Source organism: Poecilia reticulata, chromosome 7 (genome assembly GCF_904066995.2).
Source record: "Poecilia reticulata chromosome 7, P_reticulata-male-v2, whole genome shotgun sequence".
Taxonomy (NCBI): Eukaryota; Metazoa; Chordata; class Actinopteri; order Cyprinodontiformes; family Poeciliidae; genus Poecilia; species Poecilia reticulata.
In genome coordinates, this window is record NC_088836.1 from 18,270,235 (window position 1) to 18,291,403 (window position 21,169).

General features: G+C 37.5%; 1 long non-coding RNA gene across 1 annotated transcript; it reads right to left on the reverse strand.

The window, feature by feature from the left end:
* Positions 1–12,124: 12,124 nt before the first annotated feature.
* Positions 12,125–19,925, reverse strand: LOC145552246 (uncharacterized). The gene is made up of 2 exons (XR_014088221.1): positions 19,280–19,925; positions 12,125–14,181 (listed from the first exon to the last, which is right to left on the reverse strand). It is a non-coding gene; the product is annotated as an uncharacterized LOC145552246 (long non-coding RNA).
* Between the last annotated feature and the right edge of the window lie 1,244 nt (positions 19,926–21,169).

Genomic DNA, 21,169 nt, shown 5'->3' on the forward strand with positions numbered 1-21,169 from the left:
TTTTCACAAACCCACTTTGACAGTTGACTTCCTCAGACATCCAGCAGATGTAGATGTGAGACAGTGTGAATTGAATTTATATATATATATATATATATATATATATATATATATATATATATATATCTATATATATATATATATATATATGTGTGTGTATGAGTGTGTGTATGAGTGTGCATTTTGACATGTGTGTGTTCGCCTGTGTGTTTGCCTGTGTGTTTGTCCTTTTATATATATATATATATATATATATATATATATATATATATATATATATATATATATATATATATATATATATATATATATATATATATATATATATATATATATATATATATATATATATATATATATATATAAAGGACAAACACACAGGCGAACACACACATGTCAAAATGCACACTCATACACACATCCAATAATCACAATGGCACTGACACTGTTAAATCTCAATAACATTGCAGCCAAGCAACGTTTTGGCCACCTATCTACTTCTCTATCATAACCTTTTCTGTCTTTAAACACTTGATTTTGAAAGGATTATAAATATTTAGCATTTATGCTTGGAAAAAAATGACTGCTACTTTGTGCCTTTATAATTGTTGTATGTTTTAGGGCTTTTGAGGGGTGGGGTGGGGCAGAGGGTGTTGGGGTGATTCAAAGGGAAGACCAGTGTTTGAAATATTGAAAAAGAAAATCATGTCGATAAAAAGGTGAGACAGAGAGGGTGTGAGGCTGCAGGAGCTGTGCTTGTTCTTGAGGAAGTAATTTCAGACGCATGTGGCAGCACACAAGCCTAAGAGTTGTTGATGTCTAACCTCATTTCCAGAAGCACACCATGGCCGAGAGGCTTCAACTAAGAACATATGGGTTACATGATGACAAAAGTACATGGGGGGGAAAAAGGCCAAACAGGTAATAAGCCAAGTATAAGAGTTTTCCACGAAGAACCATAGACACCATCCTTCAGCTCTTGTCAGTTTGAGTGTTATTTTGGTAAAGCTTTTGCATTTATTTACAAAAGTAATGACAAAAGTAATTAAATACATATGGAAAAGTAAATTAAAGGTACTTTTTGGTTGGATATTTTTTGTTTCAAAAAATACAATGTCACTAAAACACAGTTTGAAGTATGGATAAAAGGATTTCATAACATACATTAAATGCAATGTGCAGGAGATGCTGGGAGGACTGGGCTGATCACAAACTTTGAGTGGAAGCTGTGGGCGATGCAACCATATCACAATTTGGATTTGGAAATCATCTTAATCCAGCACATAGAGACCACATGTTTTTATAGAAACCTGACACAAAAGGATGAATGAAGATCTTTTATATCAAGTTGTGGCCAGTCCTGCTTCATTTATGTAAAAAAAAAAAAACATTGAGAAAGTATTTGATTTAAAAAATTTACATAAAGAAAAAAAAATACAACTAGGAAAAATATAAATGCACATCCTCAAAAGGACAGTTGCCTTATACTTATTGTGATTTCACCAGTAGGGAGAGTAGAGGTAATTTTTTATTAAGTAGTAACTTTAATATAATATAATATAATATAATATAATATAATATAATATAATATAATATAATATAATATAATATAATATAATATAATATAATATAATATAATATAATATAATATAATAAACAGATGGGAAAAAAATGAAAGCCAGTTTTTAATTAAAAAAAGTTTACTTTATTTACATTTCACAGGCATTCCTTACTTTGTGTTTGTAATGACAGAAAATGCAAAAAGGGTTTAAGCACAATTTTGCATAGCACTTTAATAGAATAATATAAAAGATACAATATTATTTAGCCTCTGGAAACATAACAGACTCATCTTATAGCAAAGGCACAGCTGCAAATAGATCATGTGCAGAAAGTTGAAGTTTTATAAATCTGAGTAATAAGTTCTTACACATATTTTAATTGCAGTGCTTCTTTAGCCAAAACTGCTCTGCACTACAGGTTGAGAAGCAAATTACACGGATTCCGAAAGAGTACAACTAAGCGAGATTAAATGCAATTTTACTTTCACTAATCCAAAGACATTAAAGAGGCGTGGAGTACATAAATCCAGAGCAAACTTAAACAAACTTCAACTTCACATGAAAGAGAAACAAGTCTAATTTGTAACAAAGAAGCACAACAGACTGTAGGGACCAAAAGTACGCCATGCAGGCACTGATTTACCGAAGGGAGATAATGGCTAAGGGAATAAAAGTGTGGTAATTGGAAGCAAAGGACCAGATGTGTAGGAAGAGTGGAAGACAGGAATGAAAGCCCACAGGGGGAATTTCTCAAATTAACGCAGAACAAAACAAGAAAATAAAGTGTGGCAGGATACAAAATCAAATGCTCAACCAAGACCCAAGGAAGGACGGGATGCTGAACTAAAAATGCTGAGATGGACGGAAAAGGCGACGTGAGCTTGTAAAAGGGAAAGTCTTTCCAATGATCCAATAATTCCCCTGTTCTCTGGCTCTCCTTATAGTAACAATACCCAGTAGAGGTATTTTAATAATGTAAGAGATGGTAAAATAAAGCTGCCAATCAAAGAGCTTCAATCCCCAGTGCCCCGAGTGAATTATTCACCACAGGCACTGATTGATAACAGGCAGACGGACGAGCAGAAAGACACTGACAAAGGTGTGGGGATTGCGACAAAAGGATGCAGATTTGACTTGCAGGAGAGTGGAAAGGATGGCATTCACGTGTTGCGTAACTTAGAAGTATAAAGAAATGCTTATTTCAAATAGCTAAATAGGAACAATAAGGCAGAATCCTCATGGAACAATGTTCCTTGGACTGAGTCAAGAACCTCAATCTCTTTTGAAAAAAGTAAAATCATTTTACTTTTATCCCTGAAAAAGTTATGAAACCTTTTTGGGAAGAAAAAAAATAAATTTATTACCAGATCTTTTTTTTTATGCCTCTTTTATAAAAATTGATTCTGCAGGTGATATATTTTATCACTATATTTTACATTTTAAAAATATGCACATTTAATTGTCTTTTAATTAATGAATACATTCAAGATGATTTTTTTTTTCATCGAGTTAATGTTTCTGGAAGGATTTGTTTTCTTTTACTTCTTGCCCTTTATATGAGAAATGCTGGGAACACATTTCTTCCTGGCAAACTTTTCGTAATTATGATGCAATTAGTGACTTTAACACAACGAGCTCATGTGTAATTTCAGTCTTTATTTGATCACTTCAACATAAGGCAGCATAAGACGTGGAAAGAAGCTTCTAATTAGAAGCCTTTGGCTTTAAAGGAAGTGTGCCACGTTCAGTAATCACTTACACATGTGCACACATAGAAAGCGCCTTAAAATTTGTTTTTTGCTTCTTTTCAGGTGTTTAACATCCAACCAAGCGGGAAATGAAAATGAAAATGAAAATGGTGAAACTCTGCACTTCACATCTCTGAGGGAAATACAGTCACCGGTTATTTATCTGTTTTCTTCTTTAATGGAGTTTACGGTTTTTTTCCAGGACTCAGGGTTTATGATGAAGCTGTTAGATAAAAAAGTTGGTTACTTGTTTGCACATGTGTCTGCCTTTGGAAAAAAACAACAACAACAACAAAACAAGCAAAAAAAAACAAATGCATCCTCTCAGGCAAAGTTTAAATGTGTTAAAGATTAAGTTTACATTAAGGCTAAAGGTAGAGATGTTGGTTTGGGGTGGCTGCCTGTCCAAAAAATGAACATAAATCAATGCACAGTCCTGTCTCTTTCTCTCTCTGTCTCTCTCTTTCCAAGCATCTCTGTGTGTGTCTGGCGTGTGTGCATATGTGTGTGAGTGTTTGTTGACGGTGGTAAAATGTTCCTGAGTTCTGTTTATGTCATGATTACACATGGTGGAATAATGCTTCTGGCAAACAGATGGAGTCTCTCTGTGTTAGAGCAACATAATACAATTTCTATTTTCTTTTAATCACGATGAAAAACAAATGTATTGAAAATGTTCTGACTTTGAAGCACTTCTTATTTAAATAAGAGGTTTAAATTGTAAAGTTATGTTTTTTTTGTTTGTTTTTGTTTTAAGAGGCTATATTTCGCTGTCCCATTGCCACAGCACACAAGGAATCTATTGTATATTTTTCCAAATATTTACAGTTTAGTACATAGCTTATAGGAAAATGCAAACAGAACATGCCATTCCTTTCCTTAAACATTGGCTTTGTTGGTGCAGCGATTGAAAGGTTGGTGTGACATGATCTATCAAAACAACATCTATTTATGTTCTGGATAAAATATGAACTACACACAGAAAGGTCTGCTCAACGGAATAAAACTAGGAACCATCTTGATTTCTTCCTTGCCATAATTATCCTAACATAATATAAAATCATGTGCTCAATTTCCTGATGAATGTGTCTGCAGATCCAGAACAACTTGCTAATTACCACACAATTGCATTCATGCTCCTTTGTAACACAGAAAGTCCAGTTGCAGAAAAGCCTGTTTTGACCATCAATATATATATATATATATATATATATATATATATATATATATATATATATATATATGTTGATTTGTGATGCTTCTCTTGAAGTTAACTTTTACAGACTGTCACAAGTTTAAAAAAAGATTTTTCCCAAACTAAGTTTCCAAGTCAATCAAATCACTTGCATACATACAACTAAAAATCTAAGGGAAGAACTGAAGAGGAGAGTGGAAATAAATAATTGCAGAAGTATTTAAGATTTGAAGGCAGTTCATACGGATTAATCAATCAAAATCACACCTGAGCAATGTGACTTGTGTCTCCTGGAGTAATCCTGAAGGTGTCCTTATCAAGAAGGGCATTTCGACAGAGAATTTTTTCAAGTGTACATATATTATAGACATTATTATGCACATATTTGTTTTGTTTGTTAATGAGTCATTTGGGTGTGACTTTTTTTTAAAATCTGAAAAGCAATTTGAGTTTGAAGTTAGTGATTTGTAAAAAAAAACTTAATGCTGCCAAGCAAATTCATTTTGAGTGATTTTTTTTTTATCCCACATGTTTGGCAGTTATAAGACCTGACGTGAAATTAAACTCAGGTTTCTAAACAGAAGGTTTAATTACATCTGTCTCAACAATGGGGGAGACTTTTTCACAAAGGGCCAGACTGCTTTGAATAGTCTTTTTCCCTCTAATAAATAAAATGATTATTTCAAAACATTTTGTATTTACTCTGATAATCTTTATCTGATATAAAAACGTGAGTGATGTTCTGGAACATTTGTCTTACACTAAAAAAGGTAAAACAGATTTCTTCGTGGGGAAAGGCTTTTTTTTTTTTTTTACAATGCAATAACACTAAATAAGGCTTCTCTTAGTAATTACGATCATTAAAATTTTGGAAATTTAGTGTAAAGGTTGGTAAAATGCTTAAGAGTAAAACCCATGATTGTTCTCGACTTCTGTTTCACTTGTCATTTTTTACCATTGAGATTCTCCAAACAACTGCTGCTCTCCAGTGGTCTGAATTTGAAACTGAAACCAAATTCATGATAAAAAAATTTAAGTTCTATATTGATGAAAAATCATAACAAAAGGGAATCATTAAAGTGGTTCAGTAAAAAAGAAAAGCTCAGTTTCGACAATGAAATTGTTAATGAAGAAGCACAGAAAGAAAGGAAGGAGTAAGTTTTGAAGAAAAAAAGCAAAACAAACCAGAAGAGATGTAGGGACAGACAGTCTTTGTTCTGCCATACAAAAGAACAGACAAAAAGCCACGGACACCTGATCACCAGAGCCTTCAACCAGTGAGAAACGGTGAAAAGGAATCAAGAGAGAGCCAGACGAGAGCATGAGGTGCATTTTAGTTGTATGTGTGCGTCCAAATGAATGTGTGTGTGCCTTTAGTGTTGAGAAGGAGTCAAAGCCAGGAACAGGTCCCCATTGTGCAACAGGGAGTAATGAAGGAGGTAATGAGGGTTTAAGTTTCCAGAGCTGCCCATTATAAGTACACCACGCTTGGGCCCAAGAGAGCCAGGGGGCCAAGAGAGCAGAGAGGGGGTGGTGGGCATCAATGAAGATAGGGTAGCTTGATCTAGATAACACTGAACAGCCATCTGTCTCAAACAACAAAGGTAGTAAAGGTGAAAAGTTAATCTAATAACTGAAAACCGCTATTGTTTAATACGTCAAATTCTTATCTTGGATTTAAATGAGTTGTTCTTGCAGATGTTGAAGCAGGATTACACAGCAAATTTGGAAGTGTTCCATCAACTCCTACAGAGTAAAATTTTTACACTTTTAAGGTGTCTATATAGGTCCACACTGGATGATGTAGAAGTTACATTTTTGAATGTGTTATTTCTGATAGAGTTGATTCAACACTCACAGTAGTTGAAATCAAATACACTTCAGTGTTAATTTACCCAAAAACTAGTGTATATTGTCAAAAGTTACACTATAAACGTGTTAATCTAACACAGAACAGTGTAAAGGATAGAACAACATAGAAATCTGAGTTTTAAAATTCTACTGGCAGGATATGCTGTTGTGGCACAGGGGTTAAGCACTGCCCACATATGAAGGCTCTAGTTTTCAATGCAGCTGTTGTGGGTTTGTTTCCTGGTCTTCCCCTACTTCTCAATACCCACTTTTCTGTCAATTCACTCAGGGATTTGAACATGTGACCACCAGCATGAGGACTAAGGCCTCAGTACATGGGTTGTGCTTTGCCCCAGCGCCACCACAGCACCCAATCTAGCTAGTTTGATATTTGATGCCAAGTGACTGATGATGACATTGGTGACAAGCTTTACCCAGAATGCTCCTGGAGAAAATAAGGACGATTAATTTGTAGTTTTGTGTGTCATAAAGTCAAATATAAGAGTGAAAATAAAGCCAGTCATGTGGTACAACATTTTATTCAATATTTTACACCCACTATGTCACTAAAATCAGTCTGGTAAAGTTTTTAGCAACCATGAGTCAACAATGGAGCACCCTACTATCTAAGCTATCTAAATCAACACCGGACTGAGTGTTGAGTTAGAAGTCAACACTGGTCTGGACTGACTCTTAAAAACACTTAAGGAATCTAGCATGCACCAACACTCATGTTGTTGAATTAATGTCTTCAGTTGAATTAACACTGTATCCTTAACCTTCCACACTTTCACTGGAAATCTGACACTTCCAAATTTGCTGTGTAATTGGCAGGTAATTTTTGTTTTATTCCTAGAGCATGACGGTTGGCCACCTGGGGGCAGCAGATAACACGGGAGCTGAATCCAAGTCTCTTGCATGTGGAAGGCAATATCCAAACTGTATTCAATTTTGTATCGATTTTGTAAGTTCAGAATTAAGCTTAATAATAACGGGAAAGGATAGCTTAGAAGCAGACTTCATGTACACATAGATGTTTTCATAAATAATCCTGTTTTTATGAGAAACTGAACAGGACTACCGTTTTTGTTCAATAGAAAAACTTCACCTTACTTTACATGTGTCATAGTTGAACCTGAAAATACATTCAAATGAGAACAAAAGAACTTTAGTTGGGCAAACTTAAACACTGATTAAGTTTTGATGAGTGTTTGCTTTAATTTCCACTTTTCTTTTTTACTTTATCTTTTTATATTTTTTGGTTTTGTTTTTTAGACTGGCAATTTAACCCTTTTCTAAATTACTTGACAACTCATACCAACATGGTTTCTAAAGCAATAAACTGGTCACGTCATCATTTTCAACAGAGCAAACCGTTGCCAGCTAAAGAAATATTTATTACTGTTTCATTTTTAATTGGGATTCAGCAACTCTATTACTAAACTACATTCACTGAAGTTTAAACCTCATAAATCAATTTAAACAGAACTAATAGCATATTTAGAAAAAAAATAATATGTGTACTGACACCATATTGTGAGCATTGCACAATAAAACTGAGCTGACATGTCCTCTGCCAATCTAAGTCAAGCAACTCCCACCCATTGTGCAAACAGAAAAAGATGGCTCATTGGACAAGCTGAAAAGCAACAGTGGAAACAGTCTTTTTTAATATCTAGGTGAGGAGAGATTTAGTGCAATACATGTGTACTCATTATGTGAACGCAAACCAAATTTGAGAGCTGTCATCAATAGCCAACGTATTTGTGGGATGTAGGAAGTTGACTTTACAGGAGGGGAAACACAAGGTGCTTCAAAAGGATTAATATATCATTAATAGTGGCCACACTCATGTGAACTTTAGATTTTCTATTTGGTGCCAGTCTATTCTTCCTTAGCGTCCTCCTTTAGTGTTGGATCTACATAAGATTTTTCTTCCAACACAAATAACCTTTGATTGTTCTTTGTGTATGTAGCTGTAAAGCCTTCAAACGCCACCTTGTCATTATGTTGCATAGAAGTCTCACTCTGTAAACTCAAGAGTCAGACGCGGGGATATGTGCAGGACCAGCTACCAAGTGGAATGTAAGCATTTGGGAAATGTGAGAACTTGTCCGCAACTTTGCACTCCGCTTGCAGGTCGAAGCACCATTATGGTCTGGACTCATGTGGATGTGTTTATAAGTGGTCTGAAAGCTCAAATTGTGCTCCACTTGTGTGAAGAAATGATTCAGGGGTTCTTTCGACAATGACAGAATAATGTAGTAAAAAAAAAATAAAAAAATCACTTTATGTCAACATCAAAAGCATAGAAGTTTTTTTTGTTAGGTACTCTTTCTCAAAAAAAGAAAGGCTAGAATGGACTAGTCTGAATGAGACTACGGAAAAATAAAAAGTAACACCTTTAGGTTATTTGGCAGTTTGCCATAGCGACACCGTATGTGAGGGGACCGTATGCGAGTCTGTAAATCATTACATGGTGAAAAACATTGTTATGTGCTCACACCATTACATTTGGAAACACCTCTATCAAATCTCAATCACACATGTTAGGTCTCATTTTGGATATTGCAGACTAGCGCGTTGTATATTAGACTCAGAGGAGCAAAGCCAACAAGTTACAGTCCAGTCTGGAAAATGTGTATTTCAACTCTTACAGAGGTTATAGAAGAACATTATATTGAACATTTTTTTAAGGTTAGACAATTATGAAAACAGCAACAATAAGAATTACATAACCAGACTTAATTATGAAGTCATAAATGCAGCTAAGGAGTTTTCTGATTCATACAATATTGTTTCTCGCAACTGAATCTCATCAGGCTCGGTTCCGAGACGCTGACACTCAGCGCTCAGCTGCACTGGGAACCAGCAGCTTGTGGGAAAGAAGTCGTCATGAGGAGCTGATCAAAAAAATCAGGAGTGAGCTTTAGGAAATGTCTGGCCAGATTTTGTTCGTCATCCAATAGGAAATTTTGATACTTTAAACTCAGGCGGAACGAGAACAAGAACAAGAATGTATTATGTCATAGAAACTGCTGTCTGGGGCTGCTTCAAAATTATAAACTCCAGGTTTTAACATATTAGTAACGATTTAACATTAACTACTCATGAATATTTAAAAATATATATTTAATTTTCAGACAAACTAAAATGATTCATTAAATACTTTGATTTGTTAAATATTTTAGACAATTCTTTTTTGAGTTCACATCATATTCATAAAACATAAAAGCATCACACTGTTATGTTTTTTTTCCCAGAGAAACCAGAATGTGTGTATAAGTATGTTTTATTTTTATTTTTTTAAATCACATTGTTTCTGATTCAGTTTGAAACCTTGTGGCCAAAGAATTAATTTATCTTTAACACATACCTGAATACCCTGAAAATATCTCATAGGTTTAGTTTAGCAACTAGCTAAAAGAGAAGGAAAACACAGAATTATTTATTCTCAACAATCCTTACCACAGATTTTTGATTTAACACAACTTCCTTTTCTCTTTCCTGTGTCCCGCCTGATTAAACATAATGTATTAATTTTTTCTCACGAGTTTCTCTTAATTTCAAACTCGGAAAATAAGTACGTATCTTTATCAAGAATTAGGGTCAGGTTAAAGTTTTAAAAGGCTGCACAATTAAAACAAAATATATACTAACAAGAAAAAAAAATACTTAAACCAGTCACCCATTTTTTCTACTCCTGTGGCACAGGACCCTAATGCAAATTATTAGATGCACACATCTTAACTGCAATTATTGCTTCATGTCCAACATAGTATGCTTGTAATACCTAAGATTTTGTGGTTGTATAAACTGTAGAAAATGACTGTTACTGACCATGGAATAATGATTTGATTGCTTCTCAGACAAGAAAAACTGCTAGCCAAGCAAAAATATGTTAAAGAATCCCAAATGTCAAGGCTGAAAGCAATCAAAGTTAGCAAGAGCAACAAGAACGTGCATTTCAATCCCAAGTCATTCAGTAACTTGGCCGCTTTCCATACCACTTATTGTGCCCTACTGGCCTGCATTTATGTAACTTCATCCAAATGTTCTTATATTTACTATGAGTTAAGTGACTGTTGGCAGAGTGAAATATTCTAAGGATTGTGATCAAAGCCTCAATTTGATTTTATTATTTACTGTCAATTTATTTTGCCAAAACAAAACTTATCTTATGGTCAAGCGATTTGGACTTTTGGGTTAGTCAAAATACTTTTTTAAAATACTGTGCTTTCTCAATGCATTTGCAAGTAGTGAAATAAAAAATGCATCCAACAGACTTCAGATTAATCTCTGTAAGGTTTGCTAAAATCATGCGTAGAAGATTTGAATACATGTTCAAATGAACCTTTGCAATGCTGGTAATAGTTTTTCTCTGATCTCCTTATTTTTCAAATGCATCTCTCCGTTAGTGTTCTGGTTGACATGAGACTGTAATATCAAAAGCCCACTCTCTGTTTGATCCCATGTTAAATTTCAAAGGGGGACACTTGATCTGTGCCCTGGATAACAAGGGTGAGGTCAGAAGGTGTGGGCATGGGAAGAGATAAGTGGCAGACAATACTGAGTTTGAGGAACAATCGTGGTTACTTGGTTAGTTACTTCTCTTCTTAGTTTGTCAATGATAAAGTTTTATTAGAGATAAAAAAAGAAATGATTCAGGTTCTTGTGCAATCTTTTCCCTACATCCTCATCAGATACTGAATGTGGCAAATTTTGCATTTACATCTCAGCATTTACTTTAAACCAAATGCTGGGAACCTCCAGATCTTTCTTGCTATGATAATTAAGGTTTCACAAGTCCTTGTCCTTATTTGGCTAACAGAAATATGTTACAAATTGTACTGTTTTAACCAATATGCTGTTCAAACTCAGCCTAGATTAGCCTATTTGAACATCCTCAATGTCACTGATGTGTAAGCCAAACACGCATATCAATAGACATCTGTATATGTGTAGTATTTTCACCATTTTAACCATGTTTTTACTTTAATAGATGGAAGTCAACATCATTTGCTCTATTTCTATTCAACTGAAATATATGTAAAGGGTAGTGCTGGCTGTTTGCAGGACTAACCAATATGTGGACAGAAGGGGAGATCCCCTGAACCGGTAAAGTGGCAGAATCTACTTCAAGCTTGCTTTTAGTTCTTGTATGACTAAAGGCACTGATGTTGACTTTGAATATACCAATATGGAATACAAGTAACAGATTTTATTTCATCTTATCTTGTACTTTTATTAGACAATTCCATTGACATGTAAAGAACGTCTTTATGAAATTCCTAAGTCACAGTAAGCCAAGGTTCAGCATGCTACAGACACTGACTTTATGGGCCTAACGGTGTTGTGGAGCAAAAGCAGGAATTTTTGGAGTTCAAACTGAGGCCCAGTCGCCTTTTAGTCATCAGGAAATTCTGCCAGAGCATATGACTGTTTTGCTCTGAGGACTTCATGAACGCCATTGAACTATCTTGGCTGTGACTGCTGAAGCAAAGGATCAAGGAAGTTTTATGTGTCAGACCTGGGAGCAGATGGTGGTGAAAAATGAGCTCGGATGATGCTGCACTCGTTGCATATTTACTGTGACTTACTTTTGCTGTAAATTTCTGAGCTAAGTGCGTGTTTCTTGCAGTGTTTAGGCTCTGGCATGAAAAGATTGGAATTATCAAACGTAAAACACGATCAAAGCAATGAAACTATTTAAAGCTTAAATCAGAATAAGTGTGTTTTGGCAGGACACTGATAAATCTCTTATTTGAGAGAGTCCATAAATGAAATCACTGTCGCTAGCTATCCCCTAAATCATAAAGACATAAAACTTTTCATCTGCCCTATAAAGCAACAAAGAAACCTGCACTCTTGAAAAAAACAACTGCACCAATAAACCCTAGTCTAAATGCTCTTTTAAGGAGTTAAGCCACATCTACATCTGCTAAATATTTTGAAAACACAGTTTTACCATAATGTTGTTGACAACTGTAATGAGAATATAGATTGGAATAAACTACTTTTGTGTTTTTCCCCTTTCAAAGCTTTACAGCTTCTCTTGTCATGGAGCTTCCCAAGAGCAGGTACAAAAAGTAAAAACAAAAGTGAAAGTCTGACTAACATGCCTGAGAGAGTGTTGGCAGGCACCAGGCAGAGTTTATATGTATGGATGCCAAAATGTTGCGCCATGCCAAATCTTTATGCATTCTAGCAGCCCTTTGTGAGAGATTGAGTACTGAGGCAATAAACCTTTTAAACACTGAAAGATCAAATGAATAACTCTGATTACCTCATCATCATTCCACCTGAAAGTGGATGGGATAAGTTAAACAGTTAATACTTTGTTCATATGAAGTGATCATGTAGGTGGTCTGGTGTTTGTGTATTGATTACCTAGAAACATGTGGCACCAGGATTCTCTGTCTGAACAAGGCAAGTTATCCGAAGCAGTGTGATGGTTTTGGCAATATTCTGCTGAGAAGCCATTGTTCCTTCCATAAATTGGATGTTTCTTGAAAATATACACACCCTTTCATAAAAACAGCATTCCCCTAATGGTGGCACTGTCTTTCATGGGGGCAATGTGTTCCTCCATAACTGAAAAATATGTTTCCAGGGAAGGTGTGAGGTGCAGAAGTTTGAGGCGTTGACTTGGCCTCCAATCTCAATCCCACTGAGGATCTATGGGATGTGCTGGACAAACGAGCCTGATTCATAAAGGCCCCGCATTCCAATTTACAGTGCTTAAATAATCTGCGGCTTTCATATTCCTATGCTCACGTGAATATAACTCACAAGTTTGTTTCCAGTGGTGTACACCATCATAGAAATTTGCATGATAGTTCTGCCTCTGTCTGTTTCAGCCTTTGAATGAACTTGAACCATGTTACATTGGAGGGTTTCCACGGGAAATTATGGAAATACGGATAGTTAAATTCAGCAAGCACAAGGAAAACCTAATGAGGAATTAGCAGGACTAAGAGTCTGGCTTACTCACATAAAACAGAAAGTTTAGATCAGTGGTGGTCCACGCTTTTCTTTATGGAGTGAATTAATGAAACACGCAACTCATTAGGGGCAGCAGTCAGCATTTTCCTTTGCTTTTGCTGTACGCATGTGCTTTTACATGCAGACAGACAGGCAAGCCCCTTACTCATACGTACATTTCCACTTTTATTACACAACTTCCCGAAAGCTTGGGTAATTATCTGTGATTAAATAGAGAGAAAGTTCACACCCTGGAAATAAAATGCTGTTAAAATGAACTTGTTCTCCCACGAAGCAACTAGAACACGGCTATTTGAGTGAATTACGTTGGCACACATCGTTTCCAGAGTCCAAGTATTTCTTGGAAAATTCCCTAAGAAGGCCTAATCCTCTACCGGATCAGAAAATAGCTTGATGAAGAAATAAAAGTGAATATACATGTAAAATACATTAAAATAAAACCACCTAACCTAGGTTATTAGCAAACTATTCTTTCAATGAAGCAGTAAGATTAAAATATGCCACATAAACATTCACATCAACGTAGTGTGACGGTTAATGAAAGTGTCAAAAGCACTGAACACAAACAGATCTATACTGGGGGTTTTTCAACATAAACCAGCCTTGAAAATTTTTATTCATCCAGTTAAAGATAATGATCCATAATGAATGGGGCAGTGCTGCTTTACCAAAACACATCCCATAATTTGCCATTATGGCTGATTTTCTTTTTGTATTCTGGGCTGTACGGTCTCGCTGGCTTCCCTCGTATTCAGTCCTCCAGATCAGGCCGGTTGTGCAGAGTGTGCACTCCAAGCTCTTATGCAACTGAATACATCACCTGGCAAATCAAAAGACACCAGTTACCCAGTGCTTTCTGTTTCTACATCCAGTACTCTTTTTTTTTTTTTTTTAAAGAAACAATAACAGTGTTACTAAAACTTTCTGTTGCTGCTAAAATGCATGTGATTTTCATTAGCGGGGAATACTAGTCTTCTGGTTTAACCCCACCTCTCTCAACTCTGACCCATGTTATGGTTTGCAAATTGTAACTCTATCCTGCAGAATGTCATACGGCGGTACAATACGGCGTGGAAGCTGACGCTGTATTCAGCATATGGGCAAGATTGGTTTACTAGGGTCCAATCTTTTATTTAGTATGTGCCAAAGTGCTCATGTGTATGTGTGTGTGTGTGTATGTGTACGCTACAAGAATATGCAACTCCTGTTTGAAAGAACGTCAGTAAAAAATTGCTAACCAGGCAACCGCAAATACGACTAATGAAGTTTGACTATACAGTCTGAATTTTGCATTGCTTCTGTGTTTTTTTTTGTTTTTTGTTTTGTTTTGTTTTGTTTTGCTTCATTAGATGCAAGGAGGGGTCTGTGTGTCCATATGTGAGTGATATTTTATTTAGCAGATGTCACTGCCCCCGGTCACACTCCTGTGAACAAAAAGACAAACAGTGGCAACCCAAAACCACGGGCCTGAATGGCTCTCTTGTAATAACCCTGACAGCATTAAAAATAAACGGGAAACATGGCAATTACCACCTATTAGAATCAGACCTGCTCAGCTGCACAGTCTGCAATGAGTACATGGCCTTTGTGTGGAGTCTCTCGACATTTCTGAAATAATTGCAATAAAATTCAGCCATTTTTAAAAGAATTCAATAATTCTCCTAGTAAAATGAGTACATTTACAACATGTTTATTACAATCTAAAAAAGTTTAAAATAAAATTTGCAGCAACATAGATTGAAAAATAAATTCAAGCTGTTGCCACGTCATAGTTCCTGTTAACGGGCACATTCAGAGCGGTAACCGTTTAGTCACTTCCTTTCTGCTGAGGGAGGGAGTCTTGTTTGAAAGAAGTTGTCTCTTCCAAAAATCCAATATGAAGCAATGTGTTCATATGTGTCAAATCACTGTTAATCAATTTTACCATTTAGTGAAAAAGTTTTCCAAATCAACCTGCCCTTGTTGTGTCTCGAGTCACCACTGCTTTAAATATTTCTGCAGTAAAAGCTTGTCTTTTTCTGGAAACGTCTTGGAAATGAGTTTGTTACTAGGAAGTCATACATGCTGCTGCAGTAAGAACCCTTTTCATTGCTCTCGTGTGTAAACACTGAGACTTCCTGGCTGGTTGTTTTGGCTTTTTCCAACAGGAAAAAAAATCCTCCATCAGGTTACTCAGTCATTTAGAAATGGTTTATCATTAAGAGAGGCCATATAGCCATGTCTCGAGTTTGAAAAAATGTACTGGGCCCCGAAAGACATGAAAAGTCTAGTTAACAGAAAGACCATCTTTAGCACAACTTGATTTTCAGCTAAAGTCTTCTTGAGCCAAATATAAACTTACATCATTTTGTACTGCTGTTCTCATTTTGGCTTTTCTCTCAGTTTCTTTTTTCTTTAGCATCAGAGCATTAAGACCAAGCTTCAGTCAGGAATGGACGGTAGAACCTAAAGCTAAACTTTGTGAAGTGCTTAACAAATTAGAAGGTCCTCACAAGGAAGATGTACAGGGGAAGTGAAGTGGATAAAATTAGGAATCAGCTTGTTCAGTACAAGTTTACTTTGATTGCCTAAAAATACTTTTTAAAATAAAAAAGTACAGATTCTAAATTGATTTATGGTGTAATTGTGTAAAATGATTGTTTTACCTGCTTTCTTCCACTGACAACTGAAAACCAGCAACAGCAACTCCAGTTGTCGTGATAACAATGCATAAAAGTTTAAGCTTTAGTTTTAATAAAGATAAATCTTTGGAACATCTCTGCAATAAGACAGCTTTGGCTTTGTTTATCTCCAGTCAGCTGCTTTGTAGCAGTACTGATTAAACTACTGTTATCCTCTCGACACATCTGACAGAATGAATTAGCTGATTAGCATTACAGCAGGGATTTTCCATCGTCTGGCCATCCCTCAAGACATCAAGTGGAAGCCCAGATACTGAGAATCTGACACAGAGTTATAAACACATGCTAATAACCCTATACACCTCTGAATACTTTAGCATGAAAAATGTGTTTCTCTCTGCAACATTCCCAAACAGACACATAATCATGTGCAGCTCTAGACAGTCAAGACCACATCTGCATCTTTAACAGCGTAGAGGACGTAGTGAAAGTTGTTGAGTTTCCACGCAACTATTTCCTCCAGTCTTTGTGATTCATCTCCAAATGTGAACAAGCACACACTCTCACACACATAATCCCTCGTGCAGACAGCTATTGAGGCCACCTGGTAGCAATCAGTCAGGGCCAGGGGTTAAAATCATAGCTTCTTCAGTGTGGCAAAATTGGTAAACTGCAGGAGAAGACTGAGTGTAGTTGATAAAGTGTGATGCAGTCACCCCAATCGAGCTTAAACACCTTTAAAATGCTCTTATTTGCCTGTTGGATAAACCTCTGTGGCTCGCCAAGCTCCAAGTCAGGAATGATAATAAGTATGTCTTGCTAACTCTATTGTCAAGTTTTTCCAAAGAATATAAAGCCACACATTCAAGAATTTACAAGGAGTAGTCCAAATTAAACAATGGTAAGTTTAGAAAACAGTTTTGTTCAGTTTGGGTTCAAACACACGTCACAAGATGACATTTTAAATCTGAGCAAAAGCACATAAAGTGAGAAACGCTTAGCTAGTTTAGATTCGCTGGGGTTATTGTTCAAGCCAACTTTTAAGATAAAGTTAATTCAAAAGCCATGGAACACAAGGTGGCCAAAACTGAATTCAAAATGGCACACCAGGTAAGCCCATTGTTAAGGCTCAGATGTCAATCTGTAGGTAAAATCTACAAGTTTTTAAAGCCAAAGATGAGCGTGTTTTCCTTTTCCTGCAGTTCTTGTTATATTAAGCAAGAAGGTCTGTATTGTTCTTTGTATCACATTGAATATCTTTTCTTCCTTGTGCCAAGTAAACTATGACAATTCTTGTTCTAGCCCTTCTGTATTTGTACATCTGTCTATCCGTGCACCTAATGTTAACTGGAGACACCTGGACTGATAACCAGAGTGACGAGACCCCCAAACTAGTGCGCCAATATCCTGAGTCTGGAGTTTCTCCCCAAATGTGTATTTGTGTATTCAGGGCCGGCCCAAGCCTCCCTGGGGCCCTAAGCGAAATTTGGTTCTGGGGCCTTCTAGTTCTGCTGACACCAGCAACCCTCCCGACCCCACTGAGGGACAAGGGTGTAAGAAAATGGATGGATGGATGGATAGTTCTGCTGACATTGTGGACCAGCTGCAATCAGCAGTCTGAACATTAGATTATTCACACACCTGCTATAAACTTATTGCATCTCTGGCAGTGCTGTTTACATTATATACATGTATAATAGGATACATTTATTGGTCAACTGATTTATCAACCAGTTGATTTCCGGGACCGATTTCCTTAATTTTGGGAGATCGGGATTGGCCGATACTTACAGGTGAAGCCTGCCCCCTCAAGGGCGGCTCCAAGACGGCCTAAAAAAGAAAAAGTCCAAAAACAAAAAACAACCCAATCAGGGTGGGTGGAGGGGTGCTGGACGAATGGCCAGAGTCCAGGGGGGGGAAAAAAAACACAGAATAAACTAGTCCATAAAGAAAAACAAAAAACAAAGAATGGTCAGGGCGGGGCCTGCCTTGAACGGCACAGGAGGTGATCCAATGACGGTGAGTCCGGAGGCCGGGAACGGCGCAGGAAGCGCACTCTTGGAGGTGGGTCAGGCAGGTGTCAACGGATGAGCTCGGGCCTCTTTGGGCGTTGAGAAAGTTGCAGGGACCCGACAGAGGGCTCAGGAGGGCCACAGGGAGCACTGGGAAGAGGAGACTTGGGGGGAGCACAGGGAGCAGGCAACGAAGAGTCACTGGGAGGGGCAGAGAACCCACTTACGGTGTCGGGACACGCCACAACCCATGCCACCTGTCAGCCAGGTGCCGGCCTGGCCGCCTGGAACCCCATGGCCATGGGGACAGAGGAGACAGCGGCGGCTGAAAGCGGGCTCGCAGCGAGAGGCAAAGAGTCAACAGCAGCGGCGGAATGGCTGCAGTGGTGGCAGGAGGCGAAGATTCTGCAGCAGTAGCGGCCAGAGGTGAAGATTTTGCAGCAAGTATCCCTTTGTCTTAAAGGGGAAAGGGCACCCACATTGTCAGTGTGGCCCGCTTTGTTTTTTGTATACATTTTATCATCAAGTTGTGTTTGCATTTGTTTCAATTGATTTACAACCAAGCTTCCCCCTTTAGGAAAGTTATAATTCTGTTTTCAGCATGCAAAACGTTCCTATTTTTAATTTATTTATTTTGCCATTAGGTCATAAATAACTGTTAGGGCCAGGATCAGACCACTCCAAACTTTTGAGGTTACGGAACTCATATTTTTAGTGAGACGTCTCTCTACTGGCTCTTTCCTTCAAGGTGTAGAAATGCTAAAAACCACCCACTATCTTCCCTTGGATAGTTACTTTGTTTCTTTAGGTGATAAAAAAGAACAAAAACACCATTACCTTCTGATAGTCACTTTCTTTACTTTCTCTTGGAGGTGAAAAACATATTAAAATTACCCACTGCCTTTTAGAAAGCTACTTTTTTTAGTTAGAGGTGAAAAAAAACCCCACTATCTGCCTTTTAGTTACTTTCTTCCCTTAAAAGTGAAAAAGATTAAAAATACCCACCATCTGCCTTTCAGATAGCTACTTTCTTTTGTTAAAGGTAAAAAAAGGTTTAAAAAACAACCACTATCTGCTTTCAGATAGTTTCTTTCGTTAGAGGTGAAAAAAGATTAAAAATACCCACTATCTGCCTCTTAGATGGCTACTTTCTTCCCTTAGGGTGGACAAAGAATAAAAATACCCACCATCTACTCCTTAGTTCACCAGAAAATCGGAGCCTGTCCCAGCAGATATGGAAAAAAAAAAACTAAACAAAAAAAACCCCAATTGAAACAGTCCTCACCCGATAAATTTATTGAGGTTCTTATGGATCCAGTCGGTCAGCTGTAGCAGGGACGAGACCTCGGACTCCCCTCGTTCAGTTTGGAGGTGAACTGAAGACAAACTCCTCAGATTGGCCAATGCATCCAATCTCTCGTCGCCCTCGACCTCTCCAACTCGCCGGATCCTGTTTGTGGTGGGATGGTGTTCCACCGGGCAGCGTTGATTGGTGGGCAGGGCAGATGCCTTTATAATTGGGCGGGCCGCTGCAGAGTGCGTGCGTCTTTGTTTGCTTGTGGGTTTGGTCGACTCGTCTGCAATCGTAAGTGGCAGTTTTGCTATCTGTGGCTGGGATCATGGTTGGTTTTTGGGTGCTACACCCGTCGTGCGTTTCTGCAGTGTTGCCCTGATGGCGTTGCCGGTATTACGTCAATCCGCGTTTCCCCATCAGATACGGTTCCCCTTGCGTCTTCTTGCCGCTCCGCCCCGCCCACGCGGCAAAATACGCGCGTGCTCGTGATGAGCACCGAAAAAGCACGCGCGTAGGGAACTACGGACACCGTGAAAGTTCAAAATATATGTTTCGGCAAAGTTGTCACTTTCTTCATGTTTTTGCGGGAAACCAATAGTAATAATACTAATAACAATAATAATAAAAAATAACAGTAATGATAAATACATATATATATATATATATATATAAACAGGGCAATGCATTTTGATGCTCAATATTACCCATCAGATACTGTTCCCCTTGTTTTACAGTGGGGGAACGGTATCTGATGGCCATATTTCGCCCATCAGATATCGTTCCCCCACTGTAAAACAAGGGGAACGGTATCTGATGGGTGATTTTAACATGGGGGAAACGGTATCTGATGGGTAAAATATGGCCATCAGATACCGTTCCCCCACTTTAAAACAAGGGGAACGGTATCTGATGGGTGATTTTAACATAGGGGGAATGGTATCTCATGGGTAATATCGAGCATTAAAATACATTGCCCTGTTTTTATTTCATAAATATATGTATATATATATATAACTAAACATATATATACATTTATAATAATTATATATATATATGTGACTTATATGTATTTATCATCACTATTATTATTATTACTATTATTATTGTTGTTGTTATTGTTATTATTATTAGTTTCCCGCAAAAACGTGAAGAAAGTGACAACTTTGCCGAAACATATTGTTTGAGCTTTCACAGTGTCCGTAGTTCCCTATGTGCGTGCTTTCTCAGTGCTCAGCACGAGCACGCGCGTATTGTGCCGCGTGGGCGGGGCGGCAAGAAGACGCAGGGGGAACCGTATCTGATGGGGAAACGCGGATTGACGTAACTCCGGCTGCAGCTGGGTGTCCTCACCTGCTGACCCGCTTCCTCCCGGGTTAGGCTGTGTTTCCACCCCTGGGTAAGCTACCTGCTATTTAGCTTTTGATTTGTTTTATCTGGATCCACCGTTAATGGGTTTTCTGTTTCAGGCACCTGATTGTGTTTGGAGCTGCAGCGCTTTGGACACTCTGCTGTCTTGTCTTGTATTCCCGTTGTTTGTTTAGGCCGCTCTCGGCTGAACCTGTTGCGGATTGGGCAGGCTGTGTGGGCGGGGCATTACTCCTCTGGCCTCATCGAAGGGCATTTGGAACTTAATGACGATTTGTTCCATTGTTTGAATTGTTTTCTCTTAGTTTTGTGATTGAAGTACTAATTGTTTTCTTGTTTTTACTCATTTCTTTTTGCATTGCATGTTTTGTTTTATTTCTTTTGGAATAACTGATCTTGTCTGTCCTTTTTCCTTTTGTTCCAGGGACCCGAGTAGTGGGCCTGAAGCTTCGTTTTTAAAAAGGAAATGTTTTAAAGAATTGTTAAATAAAATATTGTGCACTGCTAAACCTGTGT